This window comes from Ceratotherium simum, chromosome 33 (genome assembly GCF_057802395.1).
Source record: "Ceratotherium simum simum isolate JZ-2026a chromosome 33, ASM5780239v1, whole genome shotgun sequence".
In the NCBI taxonomy this organism is placed as follows: Eukaryota; Metazoa; Chordata; class Mammalia; order Perissodactyla; family Rhinocerotidae; genus Ceratotherium; species Ceratotherium simum.
The window spans coordinates 27,592,290-27,614,994 of record NC_141932.1 but is presented as its reverse complement, the minus strand read 5'-3'; the positions used below and the strand labels follow the sequence as shown (position 1 = coordinate 27,614,994).

At 37.8% G+C, this 22,705-nt stretch overlaps 1 long non-coding RNA gene across 5 annotated transcripts in view; it reads left to right on the top strand.

The window, feature by feature from the left end:
• Nucleotides 1–22,705, top strand: part of LOC147912917 (uncharacterized) — a 54,159-nt gene that overhangs the window by 5,442 nt on the left and 26,012 nt on the right. For 4 of the 5 annotated variants that reach the window (XR_015549601.1, XR_015549603.1, XR_015549602.1 and 1 more), the window contains one exon: nt 12,030–12,077. This is a non-coding gene — a long non-coding RNA (uncharacterized LOC147912917). The remainder of the gene's footprint in view (nt 1–12,029; nt 12,078–22,705) is intronic. The other variant, XR_015549605.1, reaches the window with a different exon arrangement.

Below are 22,705 nucleotides of genomic sequence, written 5' to 3'. Positions count from 1 at the left end.
AAAGAAATAAAAATGGACAGAAATCAGTGAATTAGCCAACAATAGAGAAAATGAACAAAACCAGAAGCTGTTTTATTTGGAAAGATTTTTAAAATTTATAAATCCCTGTTAAGACTAGTTCATAAAAGAGAAAACACAAATTGCCAATGTCAGGAATGAAAATGGAGATATCCTACAGATAGTAAAAAATAAGAGAATATTATGAACAACTTGATGTCAATAAATTAGACAACTTAGATGAAATGAACTAATTGCTTGAAAAGCACAGCTTCCCAAAACTGACTCAAGAAGAAATAGGAAAAAGGAATCTCTGTGTATTTATTAAAGAAATTTAATTTTTTAATTAAAAAAATTCCTACATAGGGAACGTGGTTGTGTTCTACTGAAGCCCTTAACAGCAACTCAGCAAGAAATAAATGTAACAACACTGTTTTAGATATTCTTTCAACTCGGCGCATAACATTCGGTTAAAAAAATTAAAAAAACCACTTCCCCACTGAAATGAATCAAAACAAAAACTACAGATCAACAAGGAAAAAGCCATCATGGGAGAGTCAGCAGGTAAAGAAATAAGAAAGTTGGGGAGGTGGAAATTGAGTGAAGGTGGTCAAAAGGTACAAATAAATAGTGGGGATGGAATGTACAACAAAAACACAATGACTACAGTTAACAATTCTGTATGGTATATGATATGCAAGTTCCTAAGAGAGTAAATCTTAAAAGTTCTTATCACAAGGAAAAAAAATTTTTATAACCATGTAAGGTGCCAGAGGTTAACTAAACTTAATGTGGTAATCATTTCACAATATATATGTGTCAGGTCATTATGCTGTGCACCTTAAGCTTATATGGAGTTGTGTGTCAATTATATCAATAAAACTGGGGAGAAAAAAGGTGGCACCCACAATAACCACGTATAATATGGCAACATGAAAGAATATAAAATAAATGTTTAAAATGGAAAACTCATAACAAAAGCACACTGTATAAAAAGAAACTGCAGATATTAAAAAGAACAAAGAGAATTACCAGAAATAAAAAATCGATTGAAAGTATAGAATAGAGAACTTAAACAATTAACACAACTGAAAAGTAAATGGTTGGACTTAAAGATATATCTGAGGAATTACCTAGAATGCAGCACAGAGATAAAGTGGAATATAAAAGAGAAACTAAGAGATACGGAAGAAAGTAAAAAGGTCCAATACGTGTCCAAGAAATGTCATAAAAGGAGAAAAATAAAGGAGAGGAGGCATCAGAAAAGAAAATTGTTTAGAACTTTTCATAATTAAAGAAAGTCATGATTTCAAGATCAATAAGTCTCAAGTAGGTTAATGAAAGCAGATGTAATACCTAGACACATCATGATGATACTGCAAAATTACAAGGAAATCTTTTGAAAGAAAGAAAGAAAACAAATGTTACTTAAAAGGAATGATGATTAGGCACATGAGAGATTAGAAGACAATGGAATAATATCTTCAAAGTGATAAAGGAGAAATAACAATAAAAAATGGGGCAAAATAAAGACATTTTAAGAGAAAGACGGAGGGTTCTTTCATAGACTCACTGGACAATTTCTAAAGGATGTACATTAGCAAGAAGTAAGTTAAACCCAGAAAGATATTATGAGATAAATTGGTAAATATGCTGGAAGGTCTAAGTAAGCTTATACTAAGTAATAGTGATTAATTTTAATGGTATTTCAAAACAAATTAGATTAAAAGCACCAGATAACAATACAAAGAAAGTACTTAAAGTATTCCAAGGACTGTTTTGAGATACAAATTAATTACAAATCAAAGATACAAGTTTAAAAAATTAAAGATAACCTCTAAAAGCAATATAATATGTTTAATCCAGTAGAGGGGAAAGGAGAATAAAGAAGACTTGATTGATCCCATAGAAATCAACAGAAGAAGCAAGTACAACCTTGATTAAAAAGAAAGTGGGGAGATGGGCTATGAGCTAAAGGGAGGCCTGGTAACAGCTCTTGGAGGATGAAGACTGAGCAGAAGAGCATGTTGGTGAGGTTGCTAAGGCTGAAGTGCAGTGTCCTTGCCTTTCTGAGTTTGTGGGGAGAAACACAACAAACCCAAATGCTGACTGCAGAGAAGAGGAAAGAGAACTGGTTAAATATTCAGGCATATCACTTTCTGCTCCCTGCCTTCCCATTACTCCCAGTCCAGAGGTTTATAGGAGCTAAAGGATGAGTGTGAAGTTTTTGTATAATTTGATCTAGAAATGCGCTGCCTCCTGCCCAGCAGATATTCCTAGATCCAAGCTCGGAGAGACAGTCAGTTGCAGGACAATGTTCATGAGCTCTGGGGTCAACAAATCTAGATTTGATCCCCACCTGCACCATATTTAGTTATATATATCCCTTAATATTACTGAGCCTCATACTCTTCAGTAAAAAATGAAGACAACATTCCTGCTATACCTGTCATCAGTAAATGGAGGGAATTAGTCCTCTTCACTTGATCTGTTGTGAGAACGAAATGAGACAAAGTATATGAAGTGTCTGCAGTGTTGTCACTCAGTAAACTAGTGTTTTTCTACCTGTCTCAAAACTAAACTAAAATAATAGCTGGAAAATTGCTTTGTATAGCATAAGGCACTATGCATACAGAAGAGATTACTATGAATTCTTGCTTATTTATTAACTACTTTCAGTCACCTTGACATGTCCACTTTCCTTTATTCCTCAGCAGTGGCAATATGGGTGATTGGGTTTTGGTGGGATAGGAGGTAATGAGAACCTGGATCCTGACTGGATCCATCACTGGATGTGAAGGTTAATGATACGTAACAACACCACACAGCTCAGTTCCCAGCTGGTTCAGTAACTATGGATCTCTAAGCAACATCTTACATTTACCCTTACAGCTTGTGAGCTAATCAGTATGTAATTGTTTCTTGGTTTACATGCCACATTGTTTACGCAGCCCAGATGTTCATCATGAGGCAGAGAGGTGACAATGAGAGATCAGGCAAAGACAGTATTGTACAAGATGGAACATGAAATCTCATCCTAACTGTAGAATATTACATGCTCTGCATTACATTGTATCTTTAAAAAATTATCTTCTGCATTTTCCACTTCCTTATAATATATTTTGAGCTTTTCTGTCCTGTTTTGTCTTATAATGCAAACAAGTAAACTTGTGAGCCTAAGGATACAGACCCACCTAATTAACAGTAGTAAAAAGACATCTTAGAAAAATATGGAGGAAATGTCCTCCCTCTCCCTATGGAGCTCCAGGGGAAGTGACAACATTCTGTCATAAAATCTTTTTCAAAGAACCTGATAAAGTATTGAATTGAGAACATTAAATATCAGCCTTACTCTCCTGTCCCTTACCTTCTAAATCCTCTGTAAACCTAATTAGTTATTTACTTCACAATTTGTTTCTCTAGTAGTAAGTTTTAAACTGTCATCTGTGTTTTACTAAAAGCCATAAATACTTTGAGAGTTTTTATGTTGAGGGAATTCTGTTTATTCCCTTCCAGCATAAAGGTATACTAAAATGCCATGACCGTCTTTTAACCATCAGGGAAATGCAAAGCAAAACAATAATGAGATATTACTTCACACCCACTAGGTTGGCTATAATCAAGAATAAAGATAAGTATTGACAAGGATGTGGAGAAATCAAAACTCACATACACTGCTGGTGGGAATGTAAAATGGTGCAGTTACTGTGGAAAAACAATCTGGCAGTTCATCAAATGGTTAAACATAGATCCACAGTTCACCCCAGGTATAAACCCAAGAGAAATGAAAATATTTGTCCACATGAAACACACACATAAATGTTCATAGCAGCATTATTCATAATAGCCAAAAAATGTAAACAGCTCAAACGTCCATCAACTGATGAACAGATAAAATGTGGCATATCCATACAATGGAATAGTATTCAGCAATAAAAAGAAATGAATACTGATACATCCTACTACATGAACCTTCAAAACATTATGGTAAATAAAAGAAGGTAGTCACAAAGGACCACATATAGTATAATTTCATTTACATAAAATGTATAGAATAGGCAAATCTGTAGAGACAGAGTGTATTAGTGTTTGCCTAGGGCTGGAGCATATGGGGACTAAAAGGAGTAGAATTTGTTTTGGGGATAAAGAATATGTTCTAAAATTGTGATGGATGTGTAACTGTGGACTATACTAAAAGTCACTGAATTGTACACTTTAAATTAGTGAATTGTTTGGTATGTGAATTATATCTTAATTAAGTGGTGTAAAAATAACCCATGCCTTGAGGGGTTACTTATTCAAACAAAGAGTTTGAGGATCTTTGTGTCACTTTAATTAACAAAAGTCTTATGCATAGGTCATATGCATAATATGTGGCCTCCAGGAGTGGCATGAAGAAATATTCATTCAGTGGCGTGAGGGAGATATTGGCAGGTTTCCTCATGGCATTCCTGGGCCCTCCTACCATTCACTCCGTGCCTTGCCTTTAAATAGGAGAACCACAGTCCCATATTCAAAGGTAAAAGTGAGTAAATACTTAATGATTTGAAGTGAGTGTGGTGGAAAGAGTTGTCTACCCTATTCCTCAAGTCCATATTTATTCCCCAAACCTCTGATGTCCTTGGTTTGAAATGAACACTATTCCACCTCAGCAACATAGTGATGACCCACAGCACTAAGAGAAAATCAGGACAGTGAATGACAAGATTCAAAACGGCCATGACAAAAATAGAAAAATAGAGAAGTAGAACGAGATACATTCATTCTGGGTCAGACTCACAGCCCCTCACAATGGCACCAAGGAGAAGGGAGGGCAAAGGGACTTTCTCTGGAGTCTTGCACATCCTCTACCTCCAACATTCAGGAATTCCTCATAGAATGGACTGGGAATCAGATGAACAGAGACTAGCTGGGCAGGGTTGTATTTAAACAGAGCTAAAACGTGGGCTTTGTACCTCAAAATGGAAATAAGGTAGGGAGAGAGCAGAGGGGGCTGCTAGGAGACTTCAGTTGGGATTGACGTCCACAAAATCCAACAGCTACCTTAGTTCTGGATTTTTGCTTTATGGTCAATAGGATTCACAAGTGCCCCCTGAACCCCAATGTGTAACACCTAAAGAGTTATCAGGGCTAATTCAACCAGCAGTATTTGCTTAGAATTGACAGACTTTTCAATGACCAATTCCTAAAGGAGTCAATAGACAATATTATGGATAGTCCAAGATAGGAGGTAATCTAAATCTCTTCCCTTGTCTTTTCTATTTATCTTGCCTACACTTTTTTGTTTGGGTTTGAAATACATTTCTCTTATATTTAGATATGGTTGTTTTAATAATCTTGGAATTTAGTAATCCTCAAACTAAATAATGATACCATACTGCAGAGTCTCTAATAAGAGGAAACTGGAAAGCTGTTCCTACCTTCTAGGTTCTCAATTCTGTGCTGGGGTATTAGCACTAAGGTTGAGATGAATCACTGCATATTATGCAGGAGTTTTTGGTCTTTGTAGGTCAGCTTCGCTTTTCTTGAATGAATGAATGAATGAATACTTATCTATTTTACTTTTTCCTAGGAATTTGCTGGGCAAATATAATGCCTGTAATTGCACTTTTCACAATGACAAAGCACAACAGTTCTTGAAGTGGAAATAAAGACTCTAAATAGATTTTTAATGCTCTTTAAAAATGAAACATTTTCCTATAGGAACATACCTTGATCTCTAAGGTTATTGAGAAAGTAAAGGGAAAATATGATTTAATATGCAAGGTTTCCTTTTTCATACTGTTCACATAAAATGGATAAAGTCAATATTCATATTCAGGGGGACTGAACTGATAAGGACAGTTGATATTTTTCATACCCATTTATACAAAATTTATATCAAAAAGCCCTAAAATACAGTAAAAGAATGAGAGGTTGCAAAGTAGACATCAGACCAAACATTTAAAAGCAATAAACTATTTCCCCCTTCTCTTGTTCTCTCTTCCATCAGCTAGGAGTAAAGTCTGGAGCTGCAGTCGGCTAGCCCTTGTATATTCCAGGCTTGCCTTTTCTTCCCTCAGCAGTTTCCATGTTGCAGTCAGAAAGAAAGTAATGCAAAATACAACAGACACTTTATTATAAAGCCCAAATGAATATTGCACTTTTGAGCAAGTTTTAAACCATGAAACCAAATATGAGTTTCCCAGAGTCAAACTATGTATCCTTTTTGTTTTCTAAAAGATCTCTCTCTTACTCACTTTGTTTTTTTGTCCATTTCCACCCCTAACTGGTCTTTGTAGCCATGGAACAATTCAGGCCCTGCTTCCATCTCTTCTTGAGAACATCATTCTCCTGACACTTTCTTCAGCTGGTGAATACAGAAAAAAGAAGACAGAGACTAATCTAGAATAGTCTTCCAGGGCATTGTTGAAAATAATACAGCATTCAGCTGACAATTAGTGGAACTTAACACCTGGGTGTGATCAAGAGGCAAAGAGCCTTGTCAAAACCCACTGTCATCCCAGAGTGGCTGTGGCATATCCAAGGTTGTCTCCCACTGAGGAGCAAGAACAGAGGCTTAAAGCTGCAGGGGGCCAATAGATTTCACTAATATAACCCACCCAGCCACTAAACAAATAAGCAAATAATAAGCCAGTGCCCATAATTGCTATAATATATTATCTAAAATGCCCATTTGCCAAAGGAAAAATTATAAGACATGCAAAGAAACTGGAAAGTATGATCCATACATTGGCCAAAAAAAAAAAAAAACAAGGCAAGAGAAACTGCCTCTGAAATAAACCAGAAGTCAGATTTAACTGACAAAGACTTCAAAGAAGCCATTATAAATATACTCAAAGAACTAAAGGGAACCATGATTAAAGAAATAAAGGAAGGCATGATGACAATGCTACATCAAATAAGATATATCAATAAAGATGGAAATTACTTTTTTAAAAAAGAACCAAATGGAAATCCTAGAAATGAAAATTTCACAAGAGGGGCTCAACAGTAGATTTGAACTAGCAGAAGAAAGAATTAGTAAACTTAAAGATAGGTCATTAGGGAGTATATAAGCTGAAGGACAGAAAAAAAAAATCAAGAAAAATGAACAGATCTTCAGAAAAATGTGGCCACCATTAAAGTGCACCATCAGGGCCGGCCCCGTGGCTTAGTGGTTAAGTGCGCGCGCTCCGCTACTGGCAGCCCGGGTTCAGATCCCGGGCGCGCACCGACGCATCGCTTGTCCAGCCATGCTGAGGCCGTGTCCCACATATAGCAACTAGAAGGATGTGCAGCTATGACATATAACTATCTACTGGGGCTTTGGGGGAAAAATAAATAAATAAAATTATAAAAAAATAAAGTACACCATCATACACACAATGAGAATATCAGAATGAGCACAGAGGGAGAAAAGAGCATAAATAAAACCTCAAAGCTTCCCAATTTATTAACAATAATGTCAAGAGGATAGCTAATCTACTCCATGGTATTACTGCCTTAGCATTCATTTTATTTAAGCAGCCTGCCAGGACCTTAAACTGACCCTAACCCTCTCATGCAAGCACATGCCCTAGATAACAGCTTGCAGAGTCACAGCAAATGGAAGTTCCTAATATGGCTTCCCCAAAAGCCCTTGGGGTCAAGTCTTCCCTGCCTCCCACCGCCTATGCCTTATGTGCCCCTTAGATAAGACCCTCACAAGACTTCCCAAAATGCCACTCTTCTGGTTGGAATTGACCAATCCAGCCCCAGTGCAGGAACTCCACTCCACCCATGGACTCTAATAAAGGCAAATGCCCCAGGTCCTGCCTCTATCTGTCTGTCTGTACTCTGCCTTGACCTCCAAAGCGGCCTCAAAGCATGCCATCTACTTCCTCCAGGATCTGTGAGTAATAAACTTCTCTATTTCAGTTTCTCTTATAGTCTATTGTTGAACCATGGCTCACCATCCAGCACTCTGTGCTCCACTTAACAAATGTTAATTTAACAAAGTCAGAACAAATAATTTATGCATCCAGGAAGCTCAACGACTTCTAAGTAGTAGAAATACAAAGAAATCCACAAACATAGCACAATAAAAATGCTGAAAGCAAAGGCAAGGAGAAAATCTTGAAAGCACCAAGAGAAAAACAATTCATCACTTACAAGGGAGCTGCAATAAGATTAACAGCTGACCTCTTATCAGAAACAGTGGAGGCCAGAAGGCAGTGGGAAGACAAAGTCCTGAAAGAAAAAAATCTATTAACCAAGAATCATATATCTAGCAAGACTGGCTTTCAAAAATGAAGGCTAAATAAAGACTTTCCAAGATAAACAACAGAGAGAATTTTTTTTTGCCTGTAAATGCACCTTACAAGACTACTAAAGTAATTTCTTCAAGCTGAAAGCAAATGACCCCTAAGTGTAATTTTAATCTACATGAAAAACAAAGACCCCTGGTAAAAGTAATTATGTAATATAAAAGACAGTATAAATGTACATTTTTTCTTTATTATTTAAAAAGAAGTATAAAACAATATGTATATAATGTAATGTAACAGCACAGAAGAACAAAAGAGGTGGGAGGAAGAAAAGCTGTACTGAGATAAAATGACTCCAGATGGTTACTCAAACTCATAGGGAAAAAATGAGGAGAACCAGAATAATAAGTAAGAAAGTTAATATAATAAAACCTGTAAATACATATTTATTCTTCTCTTAGCTTCTTTAAAATACATACAATTATATGAGGTAATAATCACAGCAAAGTATTGTTAGGTTTTTTAACATTTATAGACATAGTATGTATAACAATAATACCTCAAAAATGGAGAAGAGGGAATAGACCTATATAGGAGTAACATTTCTCTATCTTACTGGAATTAAGTTAGCATAAATCTGAACCTGTTTCTGATAAGCCCTAGAGCAAGATTTAAGGAGATATCTCAAAAGCCAAATAACTAAAATAATATAGCAAAAGTCATTAAATCAAAATGATACATTAGAAAATATTAATGTACAAGGATGTGGTAAATTAGGAATAGAGGAACAAAAAGGACAATACATATAGAAAATTAAATGTAGAGTGGCACACATGAATCCAACCATATCAATAATATCCCTGTGGGCCTCACATAATTAGAGAAGTTTTTAAAAGAGACCAGCAGCAGCAGGGGACACACTCCTACTGGAGTGGAAAAAAGCAAACAACCATATTGTGAACTGTCTAGGGTGGGGAACATATGGTTAGAACTTGAGGGTGGCCTCTAGGAGATGAAAGTGACCCTCAGCCAACACCCAGCAAGGAAATGGGACCTCCATCACACACCTGCCAGGAACTGAATTATGCCAACAACCTGAGTGAGTTTGGAAAAGAACCCCTAGATCCAGATGAAATCCCAGTCCTAGCCAGCACTTGATTTCAGCCTTGTGAGATCCTGAGTAGAGAACACATCTATACTGTGCCCAGACTTCTGACAGAGACTGTGAAATAACAAATGGGTGTTATTAACCTAAATTTGTGGTAATTTCTTGTGTAGCAGTAGAAAATAAATACATTATCCAATCATTGTATTGACAGCTTATTGTCCATCCATGTCAGAAAGCAGGATCACAAACAGTCCACATTCACTTAGTATGGCCACTACACATTTTTATTCTTGCTTAATTTTGTTGGGATTAAGTTATCTCACCTTCCTTCTGTCATAATATATTTCAAAGAGATCTGAACCAGCTGGAAATCCCATAGACTTCATACTGGTTCACGACATGACTGAAATCATGTGAATAAGACTGAATTAACAAGAGATGGTAACCAGCTTGAAGGATTTGGTAAAACACAACACAACAGTTGGTGCGAGATAAATATTATGAAGATTAAAGTATCACCACAGCAATGATAATATTCGGGGACATAGTAGTCTGAGGCATTCCAGAACATTCCCTCTGGAATAAAGGACAAATTATTGCATCTTGCACCTCTCATCATGAAAAAGCATAATTCCTTGTTGGCCTCTTTGGATTCTGGATGCAGCATATTCCACAAATGGGGAGACTCCACAGGAGACATGCAAGGTAGACCTCCAAGGTTCTGGAGCATGTCCATGCTGTCTTCAGAGAAGAACTATACAACTTTTGAAAAACATGCAAGAGACAGCAAACATGACCATGATCAACCAAGTGATCATGTGACTAGGATTCCCATAATGAGTTAGGTATTTTCAGACCTACTAAGTCATAAGGTCAGGCAGGCCCACAACAATCCGTGATAAGGTAGAAATGTATCCAGGATCACTCATGAGCAGGGCTGACACAACAAGTTGCACGAGCAAGTGGCAGAGACCATGTGTCATCCAACATTCCTGCACAAGCACCTCTAATTCAATACACGACTTTGGCTGCATGGAAGGTCTCTTATGACTAGCTGATGGAGAACAGGAAAAGCCAACCACAGCTCATAGATGAGTTGATTCACTATTTCAGAGGCAAGCCATAACTGGGCTGTGGCATCTGTACAGCCCTATTCATGGAGTTTCTTGAAAGACAGCAGTGAGGAAAAGTCCTCCAAAGCCCAGAGATGTGGGTGGTGTACCTTGTCATGCACTTTGTGAGTAAAGAGAAGGACTCAAGATTAGAATATATAAGAATCCAGGAGAAGTATCAGATAGCTTGATTTGGTCAGAGACCTAGAAGTGGGGAGAAGATCAGGGAAAAAAGTTCTTGGTTAAAGGCATGAAGATGGACCTATGGAAGTAACCCTAAGTGTGAATATCTTTTATCACATTAAAGTCCACCAGAGGGCATCTATTATGGAAGTGGCACTAAATAAATAGACAGAATTGCTCTACAAGTTGGGCTCATCTTCTGTCAACATCCACCCCTGTGCTAGAAAAATGAGCACATTAGTAGAGTAGACATGGGGGCAGAGGGAGGCTACTATAGGCCCAACAGCATGGGATCTTGCTTAACAAGACTGACAAAACTACTGTCATTCTGATTTTCCAAACTGCCAATATTAGAAATCAAAGCTCAGCAAGCAGTATCTCCAACCCTCAAGAAGCCCAACCAATTCTTTATTGTCAATAGACCACATTAAATCCCTTCCAGCTAGGAAGGACAGTGATTCGTTTTGACTGAGATAGGCAACATTTCAATTATTGGTTTGTCTTTTCTACCCATGCTACCTATAAGAAAGATTACCGAGTGTTTGATTCACTGACACAGATCCCACATAATGTTGCATTACTGCACGGGAAGCACTTTATAGCAAAGGTGTTATGGAAGTAACCATATAACCTTGGGATCCGCTGGTACCAAAAGTACCAAACTGATATAGTGGCCAGGAGGAGGCCCAGCTGAAGTGCCAGCTCAGAAAGTAAGGATAAGGCACCAGTCTCCCCAGTGCATATATACTCTAAATCTATGACCGTATTATGGTACCCTTTCACCAGTAGGTAGAATCATGGGTCTGGAAACCAAGAGTAGCAATCAGGAGTGGCCTCACTTACCATTGCTCAGTGAACCACTTGGGGAAGTTGTGTTACCCCAAAATCTCTGGACACTGAGGATTTAGAGGTCTTGATTTGCAAAACAGAATGCTTCCACCAATGGCCAGAGCAAGAGACCATTGGACTATAATTTATGACTGTTTTCCAGGCACTTGAGGATATTTGTGCCAAGTACAAGCAGGCAAGAAAAGAAATTATTCTGATTATTAGAAGAAGATATGACTGCTATTACACAATTGGGGAAGGATAGAATATGTTTGCCACCCAGGTGATATACCTGGATGTGTCTTAGTATACTTTTGCCCCATTTTGTTGCTAAACGGACAAGTAAAGCAGCCATTACCTGAGAAAGGCATGAAGCACAAGGGTTTAGACCTCTAGGAAATAAGAGTCTGGGTTATATCACTAGATAACCTGCCCAATCCATCAGAGGGAAACCTAGAAAGAAAAGTACTGTAGATTAGGTGAATGTTGATTATCATTTGTGACCCTCAGACTAGCTGCAGTGGCTGGAGTATTGATTATCCCACAAATGTTCCTATTTTGTATTTCCTCTAGGAAAAGAGGCCCCAGAATCCTGGAAGAGCTGTTCCCAAAGGTACAAGGGTAAGCTGTGGTGGATGTAATGTGACACCAAGATTTGTCTTTAGGGCTGAAGATCGTATTTAAAACAGGCGTTTTCTATTTAATGTAGTCAAATATATCAATTTCTTGTTGGCTGTTGTTTTTTGTTTATTATTTAAGAAATCCCTCTCTGCATGATACATATAAGGATACCACTATTATCACCTATTATCTTTCATATTAATATAATTAATATCCCTGGAGTCTTTTCCTGTATATAGACTGATAAAGTTCTAGTTTTCTTTTTTCCATATGGACCCTAACACAATTTACTGAGAAAACTGTTTCCTACTGATAAGCAATATCATCATATACATCAAGTATATATATTCATTTATCAAATGTATATATTTATTTAGGTTTATTTATGAGCTGCTATATATCAAGTGTATATATTCATTTAGGTTTATTTATGAGCTGTGTATTGTGTTCTTGGCCTAAACCTGTGATAACCTTACTCTGTCCTAGTTTATCCATCTTTGCTATATACTATCTTAGTATACAGAATATCAAATCTTCTAAACTTGTTCTTTATTTTTAAGATTGTCTTACTTCTTGGACTCTTCTGCTTCCATGTGAAATTTAGAATCATCTAGTGAAATTATATGAAAACCAAAACTCAGTTCATTTTTATTGGTTTACATAAAATCTACAAATTAATTGGAAATTTTAACATATTTATAATATTGTGTTTTTTTTAAGTTTTTTTTTTCAATTTTATTTTCTTGATAGCATGTACTCTTTTTTTTTTTTTTGTGAGGAAGATCAGCCCTGAGCTAACATCCGTGCTAATCCTCCTCTTTTTGCTGAGGAAGACCAGCTCTGAGCTAACATCTATTGCCAATCCTTCCTTCCTTATTTTTTCCCCAAAGCCTCAGTATATAGTTGTCTGTCATAGTTGCACATCCTTCTAGTTGCTGTATGTGGGACGCAGCCTCAGCATGGCCGGAGAAGTGGTGCATCGGTGCGTGCCCGGGATCCAAACCTGGGCCGCCAGTAGCGGAGTGCGCGCACTTAACCGCTAAGCCACGGGGCCAGCCCTAATATTGTGTTTTAATAGCTGTTTTATTTAGGTCTTTTCATATGTTTCACATTAAATTTTAAAACATTTTATTAGAAGTTTTTACAACTTTTTGTTGAACTTAAGACTAGGTATTCCATATTATTCCAACCTACTTTATGAACATTTTCAAACATGCAGAAATGTAAAAATACATGAATGCCATATAAACTCCACTTGATTTGACGATCGTTCATTCTTCCCATTTAACATATTTGATTGATATGTGTGCATGATTCTTTTGAGAGAAAAACATGATGTCACTTCATTCTTAAGTACATCTTCTCCTATGAGACATAAATAAAGACATTCATTGTCATAGCCCTACCTCAAGTTATCATACTTTTGATTATTAATATTAGTTACCTATTATCTTTTCCCTATAAACATTTCCCCAGTTAACCTCAAAATACTCCACTCCTAGATATATACTCAAGAGAAATGAAAGCATGGGTCCAGACAAAGATCTGTCCACAACTGTTCATAGCAGCTTTATTTGTAATAGCCAGAAACTCGATAGAACTCAAATGTCCATCAACTGGTAAATGGATAAACAAATTGTGGCGTATCTTAACAATGGAATACTACTCAACAATAAAAGGGAATGAACAACTGACACACTAAACAACATGGATAAATTTCAAAATAATTATGCTGAGTAAAAGAAACTTCTTCTTTTACTTATTTCTTATCTAAAAGTACATACTGTATGAGTTCATTTATATAAAATTCTAGGAAAATACAAACTCCTCTATAGTGATAGAAAGCAGACTGGTAATTGCCTGAGGGAAAGTGGCACAGAGAGGAGCAGAACAAGATTATAAAAGACACAGGAAACATTTGGCAGTGATGGGTATGTTCACTATCTTGATTGCAGCAGTGATTTCACAGGTGTATCAAATTATATAATTCATGTGCAATTTTACCTCAATAAAGCTTTTTAAAACTCTATTAAATAATTCTATGGTTGAGATGGAAATACATATTGAATTTCTAGATTTTCTAGTTATTCATTAGTTAACTATTTCTACATTAATGCTGCATAAAAAAATCCTAATCTCCATTAAATTGCTCCTTGTACAGGTTGGCTATTACTCAGCTGGTGTAGGCTGGGGCTTCAGGCTCCAGGCTGCTGGTTGGGTTTAGATATGTTCCATGTGTCTCATTTTCTTCTGACTGTTCATCCCATTCTGAAAACTGGTTTCCCAAGGCACATTCTTTCCATGGAGACTGGCTTGAGCACCGGAGCTAAGCCAAACCATACAAGGACATTTAAGGTCACTGCTCATGTACATCCACTAACATTCCAGAGGTCAAAGCAAGTCACATGTTCAAGCCCAGTAACAGTGAAGTGGGGAAATAGCCTGTTGTTGGAGGAACTGAAAAGTCATGTGGCAAAGGGCAAAGATGTATAATTTTACAATACAAAGGTAACTCTGTGTCTGTAGCTCCATTTCTGGTCAAAAAGCAGAATATACCCTATTCTGCACTGTCACATAACTGAAATGAAACAGAGACATCCTCTGACTTATAAAGTTGCCACTAGAGAGTGACATCAGCGTCATGGTGGAGTGAGCTTTCCCGTAAACTCTTCCTCCAATAAGATACAACAAAAGGAACAGTCACAGACCAACAACAGTCTCCTAGACAGCGAAAAGCAAGATCGGAGAGATCCACACTGCCACACATCTGAGAGTGGAATGTGCTGGGCCCCCGGAGGACGTGGGGAGAGGTAAGGAGAACTCCTCTCCCTCCCCATCAGATCAGCGATCCCAGTCTGCATGGCTCCCAGAGTGGGGGGAGGGGCGGCCCTCTGTGGGGAAACTGTAGCTCTTCGGGCTGTCTCAGCCAGTGGGAAACTCCCACACAGAGGACTCAATTCACTGCCACAGGGGTACCATCAACATCTGAGAACCCCAGGAGAGTGGATAATGAGGGGCAAACTTCTCGAGAAGCCCCCCATGCCAGGGACCCAGCGGGCAAAAGAGAGAGCCCCCCTCCCTGCATGCCGGACACTGCAGCTCAGCCGACCCGACCAGACCAGACCAAGCGGCTGGCAGATTGCAGCGAACAGCCGGGGCAGAGCGCAGGGGGCTGATATTACACAGCCCTTAACCACCACACAGTGGCAGCGGGTGGAAACTGCAACCAGTTATTTCCAGGATGAGGAAAAACAAAGCCAATACAGGAACCACAGTGCAAAGGTACATGAAATCACCAGACCAGAGGAAAATGACAAGCACCCAGAAACCAACCCTGAAGACAAAGAAATTCATAACTGTCTTGACATGAGTACAGCCATGTTTGGCCGCTCCATTGACCTACAGCCACCAGCACAAAAAAGAAATATAAAGCTGCTTTCTGTGTGGTGGGAACTGGCCTTTTCCCGGGAACTGGCCTTTCTCCCACGGAGAGAGTTGCAAGTTGTAACATTTCAAGGCTCTTGGAGCGTCGTAGCCCGGAATGGCCTGGCCATCTGTGCCGGGCTGAGACGATAACCAAAGAGAACAATGCACGTACACAACTACTGGGCTGGGACATTAGCCAGGGGGCTCAGTGCACGTACGCCACTGATAGCCATTTTGTGCATGGAAACACTAAATGCTTGCTCTGCAAACTCCGTAATTGCTTACTCTGAAAATTACTGATGGTATAAAAACTGCTGGAAACTGAGCCCTAGTGAGAATTCCACCTGTGGAAGGGACACCTTGCCCAGGACGTGTGATCCTTGCCCAGCCGTGTCGATTGACAGGGCTCTCCCGGCAGTGGGGCGTGGATGTTGTGAGTAACTGATTTGATGTGAAGTAATTGATTTGATATGAAGTAATTGATTTGATGTGTTCTCTTTTCGGTCAACCTGGTGTTTCTCTTTCCGGTTGATTTGTGTCATTTCTCTTCAGCCGATGTGGATGTTTTCCCTTTCCAGTCGGGCTGATGTTTTTTCCCTCTTAATATTTGACCTATTCGGATCTGTTTGCAGACTATCGCCTTTACTATCCTCTATATAATAAAATATACCTTCAGTCCATTTGTTTGGAATGGAAAGTGTCTTTTACATCTCCAATCGAATCCCCGAACCTCTCATAACAATAACCTAAACAACAGAGATTTCAAAATAGCTATCATAAAAAAAACTCAACGAAGTACAAGATAACACAGACAGACAATTCAATGAGATTAGGAGTTTCTTCACAAAAGAGATTGAAATCATAAAGAAAAACCAATCAGTACTGATGGAGATGAAGAACACAATGGAGGAGATAAAGGAGAATCTGGAATCTTTAAAGAACAGAGCTGACAATATGGAGGAAAGAATTAGCATTATAGAGGATAGGAATACAGATATGCTCCAGATGGAGAGGAGAGAGAACTAAGACTAAAAAGAAATGAAGAAAGTCTCTGAGAAATATCTAACTCTATTAGGAAATGTAACATAAGAATTAGAGGTATTCCTGAGGGAGAAGAGAGGGAAAGAGGAACAGAGAGCCTATTCAAGGATATAATCGCTGAGAACTTCCAAAATCTGGGGAAGGAGCAGGAAATACCAGTGTGTGAAGCCAATAGGTTGCCTAAATACGTCAACAGGCAAAGGCCCAGTCCACGACATGTAGTGGTAAGGCTGGCTAAAATCAATAACAAAGAAACAATATTAAGGGCAGCTAGACAAAAACAAAAAATAACGTACAAAGGAACTCCCATCAGGCTCTCAGCGGATTTCTCAACAGAAACTTTACAGGCTAGGAGAGAATGGAATGATATAGTCAAAATACTGAAAGACAAAAACTTTCAGCCAAGAATACTCTATCCAGCAAAAATATCCTTTAAATATGATAGAGAAATAGTAACTTTCCCAGATAAACAAAAGCTAAGGGAGTTCATAGCCACAAGACCCCCACTACAAGAAATAATCAAGAAGGCCCTCAGGCCTGGAAAAAAGAAGAGAAAGGGAACACAAAGCTTGGAGCAAGGAGAAAAATAGGTAGACAAAATCAGAAAAATAGTAGATCTTTACCGGAATAGGTTAGCAACCACTTAAATACCAAAATCAAAGATCAAAGGAAGGAATTCACCAAAAATAAATATAACCTCATCACTGTAAACGCACACCCACACCACAAGATAGAATAAGGTATAACAAGAATGACTTAGAAGGGGAAGAGGAAAGTGATTGAATTGACTTAGTATAAGGAAATAAGAGGCCATCAGATAATGGACTATCTCATACACAAGATTTTTTCTACAAACCTCAAGGTAACCACTAAACAAATAATCAAAACAAAATCACATATGATAAACAAAGAGAAAACTAGAAGAGTCATAAGACAGAACAACCAAACTAAATTGGCAGTCTAAAACAAATGGCACAAGAAACAAAGGAAATGCAAAAGAACCGGAAAATAAGTGACAAAACAGCAACATTAAGCCCTCATATATCAATAATTACCCTAAATGTAAATGGATTGAACTCTCCAATCAAAAGATACAGAGTGGCAGGATGGATTAAAAAGCAAGACCCAACAATATGCTGCCTCTAGGAAACACATCTCAGCTCTAAAGACAAGCACATGCTCAGAGTGAAAGGATGGAGGACAATACTCCAAGCTAATGGCAAAAAAAAGAAAGCAGGTGTTGCCATACTCATATCAGACAAAGTAGACTTCAAGATAAAACAAGTTAAGAGAGACAAAGAAGGGAAATATATAATGATAAAAGGGACACTCCACCAAGAAGACATATCACTTATAAATATATATGCACCCAACATAAGAGCACCAAAGTGCATAAAGCAACTATTAACAAACCTAAAAGGAGGCATTAACAACAACACAATAATAGTAGGGGATCTTAATACCCCACTTACATCAATGTATAGATCATCCTGACAAAAAGTCAATAAATACTGGACTTAAATGAAAAACTGGACAAGATGGACCTAGTAGACATATACAGAGCACTCCATCCAAAAACAGCTGACTACACATTCTTCTCAAGTGTGCATGGAACATTCTCAAGGATAGACCATATGTTGGGAAACAAAGCAAGCCTCAATAAATTTAAGAAGATTGAAATCATAACAAGCATCTTTTCAGACCATAATGCTATGACACTGGAAATCAACCACGAAAAAAAAAACTGGGAAAGTGACAAAAATGTGGAGATTAAACAACATGCTACTGAACAACCAATGGATCATTGATGAAATTAAAGGAGAAATCAAAAACTATCTGGAAACAAATGAAAATGAAAATATGCCATATCAAACCATATGGGATGCAGCAAAAGCGGTCCTGAGAGAGAAACTCATAGTGATACAAGCCCGCCTTAACAAACAAGAAAAAGCCCAAATAAGCAACTTTAAATTACACCTAACAGGACTAGGAAAAGAAGAACAAACAAAGCCCAAAGTCAGCAGAAGGAGAGAAATAATAAAAATCAGAGCAGAAATAAATGAAATTGAGGCCAAAAAAAAAAAAAACAGTAGAAAGGATTAATGAAACAAAGAGTTGGTTCTTTGAGAAGATAAACAAAATTGACAAACCCTTAGCCAGACTTACTAAGAAAAAAAGAGAAAAGGCTCAAGTAAATAAAATTAGAAATAAAAGAGGAGAAATTACAATGGATACCACGGAAATACAAAGGATTATAAGAGAATATTATGAGAAATTATATGCCAACAAATTGGACAATCTAGAAGAAATGGATAAATTCTTAGACTCATACAACCTCCCAAAACTGAACCAAGAAATAGAGAATCTGAATAGACCAATCACAAGTAAAGAGATTGAAGTAGTAATCAAAAACCTCGCAAAAAATAAAAGTCCAGGACCAGATGGCTTCTCCGGTGAATTTTACCAAACATTCAAAGAAGATTTAATACCCATCCTTCTCAAACTATTCCAAAAAATAGAGGAAGATGGAACACTTCCTAAATCATCCTATGAGGCCAACATCACCCTGATACCAAAGCCAAAGACAATACAAAGAAGGAAAATCACAGGCCAATATCACTGATGAACATAGATGCAAAAATCCTCAACAAAATATTGGCAAACCGAATACAGCAATACATTAAAAAGATCATACACCATGATCAAGTAGGATTTATACCAGGGACGCAGGGATGGTTCAACATCCGCAAATCAATCAACGTGATACACCACATCAACAAAACAAAGAATAAAAACAACATGGTCATCTCAATAGATGCAGAGAAGGCATTTGACAAGATACAACATCCATTTATGATAAAAACTCTCAATAAAATGGGAATAGAAGGAAAGTACCTCAACATAATAAAGGCTATTAATGACAAACCCACAGCCAACATCATACTCAATGGGGAAAGACTGAAAGCCATTCCTGTGAGAACAGGAATGAGGCAGGGCTGCCCACTCTCACCACTCCTGTTCAACATCGTACTGGAGGTTTTGGCCAGAGCAATTAGGCAAGAAAAAGGAATAAAAGGAATCCAAATAGGCAACAAAGAAGTGAAACTCTCACTATTTGCAGATGACATGATTTTAAATATAGAAAACCCTAAAGAATCCGTTGGAAAACTATTAGAAATAATCAACAACTACAGCAAAGTCACAGGGTACAAAATCAGTCTACAAAAATCAGTTGCATTTCTGTATGCTAATGACGAACTAAGAGAAAGAGAGCTCAAAAAGATAATACCATTTACAATTGCATCAAAAAGAATAAAATATCTAGGAATAAATCTTACCAAGGAGGTGAAAGACCTATACAAGGAAAACTACAAGACATTATTGAAAGAAATCAATGATGACATAAAGAAATGGAAAGACATCCCATGCACATGGATTGGAAGAATAAACATAGTTAAAATGTCTGTGTTACCTAAAGCAATCTACAGATTCAATGCAATCCCAATCAGAATCCCAATGACATTCTTCACGGAAATAGAAGAAAGAATACTAAAATTCATATGGGGCAACAAAAGACCCCGAATAGCTAAAGCAATCCTAAGAAAAAAGAACAAAGCTGGAGGCATCACAATCCCTGACTTCAAAACATACTACAAAGCAATAGTAATCAAAACAGCATGGTACTGGTACAAAAACAGACACACAGATCAATGGAACAGAACTGAAAGCCCAGAAATAAAACCACACATATATGAACAGCTAATTTTTGACAAAGGAGCTAAGAACATACAATGGAGAAAGGAAATTCTCTTCAATAAATGGTGTTGGGAAAACTGGACAGCCCCACTTTCATGCAAAAGAATGAAAGTGGACCATCTGCTATCGCCATTCACAAAAATTAATTCAAAATGGATCAAAGACCTGAAGGTGAGACCTGAAACTATAAAACTCATAGAAGAAAATATAGGCAACACACTATTTGACATTGGTCATAAAGGAATCTTTTCGGATGACATGCCTAGCCAGACTAGGGAAACTAAAGGAAAAATAAGCAAGTGGGACTTTATCAGATTAAAGAGCTTCTACAAGACAAACGAAACCAGAATCAAGATGAACAGACAACCCACCAGCTGGGAGAAAATATTTGCAAAACATATATCTGACAAGGGCCTAATCTCCATAATATATAAAGAACTCACACAACTGAACAACAAAAAAACAAACAACCCGATCAAAAAATGGGTAGAGGAAATGAACAGACACTCCTCCAAAGAAGTTATACAGATGGCCAATAGGCACATGAAAAGATGTTCAACATCACTAATCATCAGGGAAATGCAAATCAAAACAACACTAAGATATCACCTCACACCCGTTAGAATGGCTATAATCACCAAGACAAAAAACAACAAATGTTGGAGAGGATGTGGAGAAACAGGAACCGTCATACACAGCTGGTGGGAATGCAAACTGGTGCAGCCTCTATGGAAAACAGTATGGAGATTCCTCAAAGAATTAAAAATAGAGATGCCCTATGACCCAGCCATCCCACTACTGGGAATCTATCCAACGAACCTGAAATCAACAATCCAAAGAGGCTTATGCACCCCTATGTTAATTGCAGCATTATTCACCATAGCCCAGAAGTGGAAGCAACCCAAGTGTCCCTCGACTGACGACTGGATTAAGAAAATGTGGTATATATATACAATGGAATACTACTCAGCCATAAAAAAAGACAAAATTGTCCCATTTGCAACAACATGGATGGGCCTGGAGGGTATTATGTTAAGTGAAATAAGCCAGAAAGAGAAAGACAAACACTGTATGATCTCACTCATATGTGGAATATAAACCAACACATGGACAGAGAAATCTGTATTGTGGTTACCAGGGGCAATGGGGGTAGGGGGTGGACACAAGGGGTGAAGGGAGACATATATATGGTGATGGACAAACAAAAACGTACAACCCAAAATTTCACAATGTTATAAACTATTAAAACATCAATTAAAAAACGTTGTCACTAATATTCACTTAGTCTCTACTCCCACTTGAAGTAGACTCCCTTGCCCATTTCCCTGCCTCTTCAACATCGTAGTTCCACATTCCAGGCTTATCATTTGTCTCTCAACCTTAGTGTATTTGCAAGATGGTGAGGCTTTCCAGATAGGTTTTAATTATGACAATTAAAGCATTATCCCCCAGATTATTCTGAGGTTTACAAGTTTTACTGATCACTTTATTCACACCACTAAGGGAATGCTCTATTCTCCTTGGTCCTGATTATAATATGTATATGTTACATGAGATGGTCATAGAGGCTAACTGTGCCTCCCACAGCACAGGCACTGATGGAGTACAGTAAAGCTTTTCCCACTTGAAATCACCCAGATAAAACACACTAGAAGCCCTCATCCTGGCCAATAATTGTTCTTGCTGGGTTTCATTCTCAAGTGAAAATCTCACACAATGACACACCACTGTGACCTAGGAATCACTAGATTCATTTCTCAGGTACTTGAGGATCACCAGGTCTTTCTAACTTTTCTGGCCAATGGAAGCAAGACCCCTTCCAAGTTAACTGTAACAGATAGCATCTTCAAACGGAGACTCCGTTGAGGAATTGTGATTTGTCAAACCACTTGGAAAGTTGTCAACATCCAAAGAAGTTCTAATAATGGGAACCTCTAACTATCATATTTTGAGATAATTGTGCATTCACATGCAGTTTTAAGAAATAATACAGAGCAATCTTATATATCCTTCACCCAGTTTCCCCAGTAGTGACATCTGCATAAGTGTAGTACAACCACACAACCATGACATTGACATTGATACAATCTGCTGACTGTATTGGGATTTCATCGGTTTTACATGTGCTTGTGTGTGATAGTAGTTAATTCAATGCAATTTCATCACATGTAGATTTTGTAACCACAAACCAGTCAAGATACACAACAGTTTTTTCACAAGCATTCCTTGTGCTCCTCTCTTATAGCTCTAGCCATATTCTTCCCTCCACCTCCCTTGCCCCTGGAAACCACTAATCTGTTCTCCATTTTTATAATTTTGTCATTTTTAAATGTTATACAAATGGAATCATACAGTATGTATGGGATTGACTTTTTTCACTCAGCAGATTCATCCAAGTTGTTGTT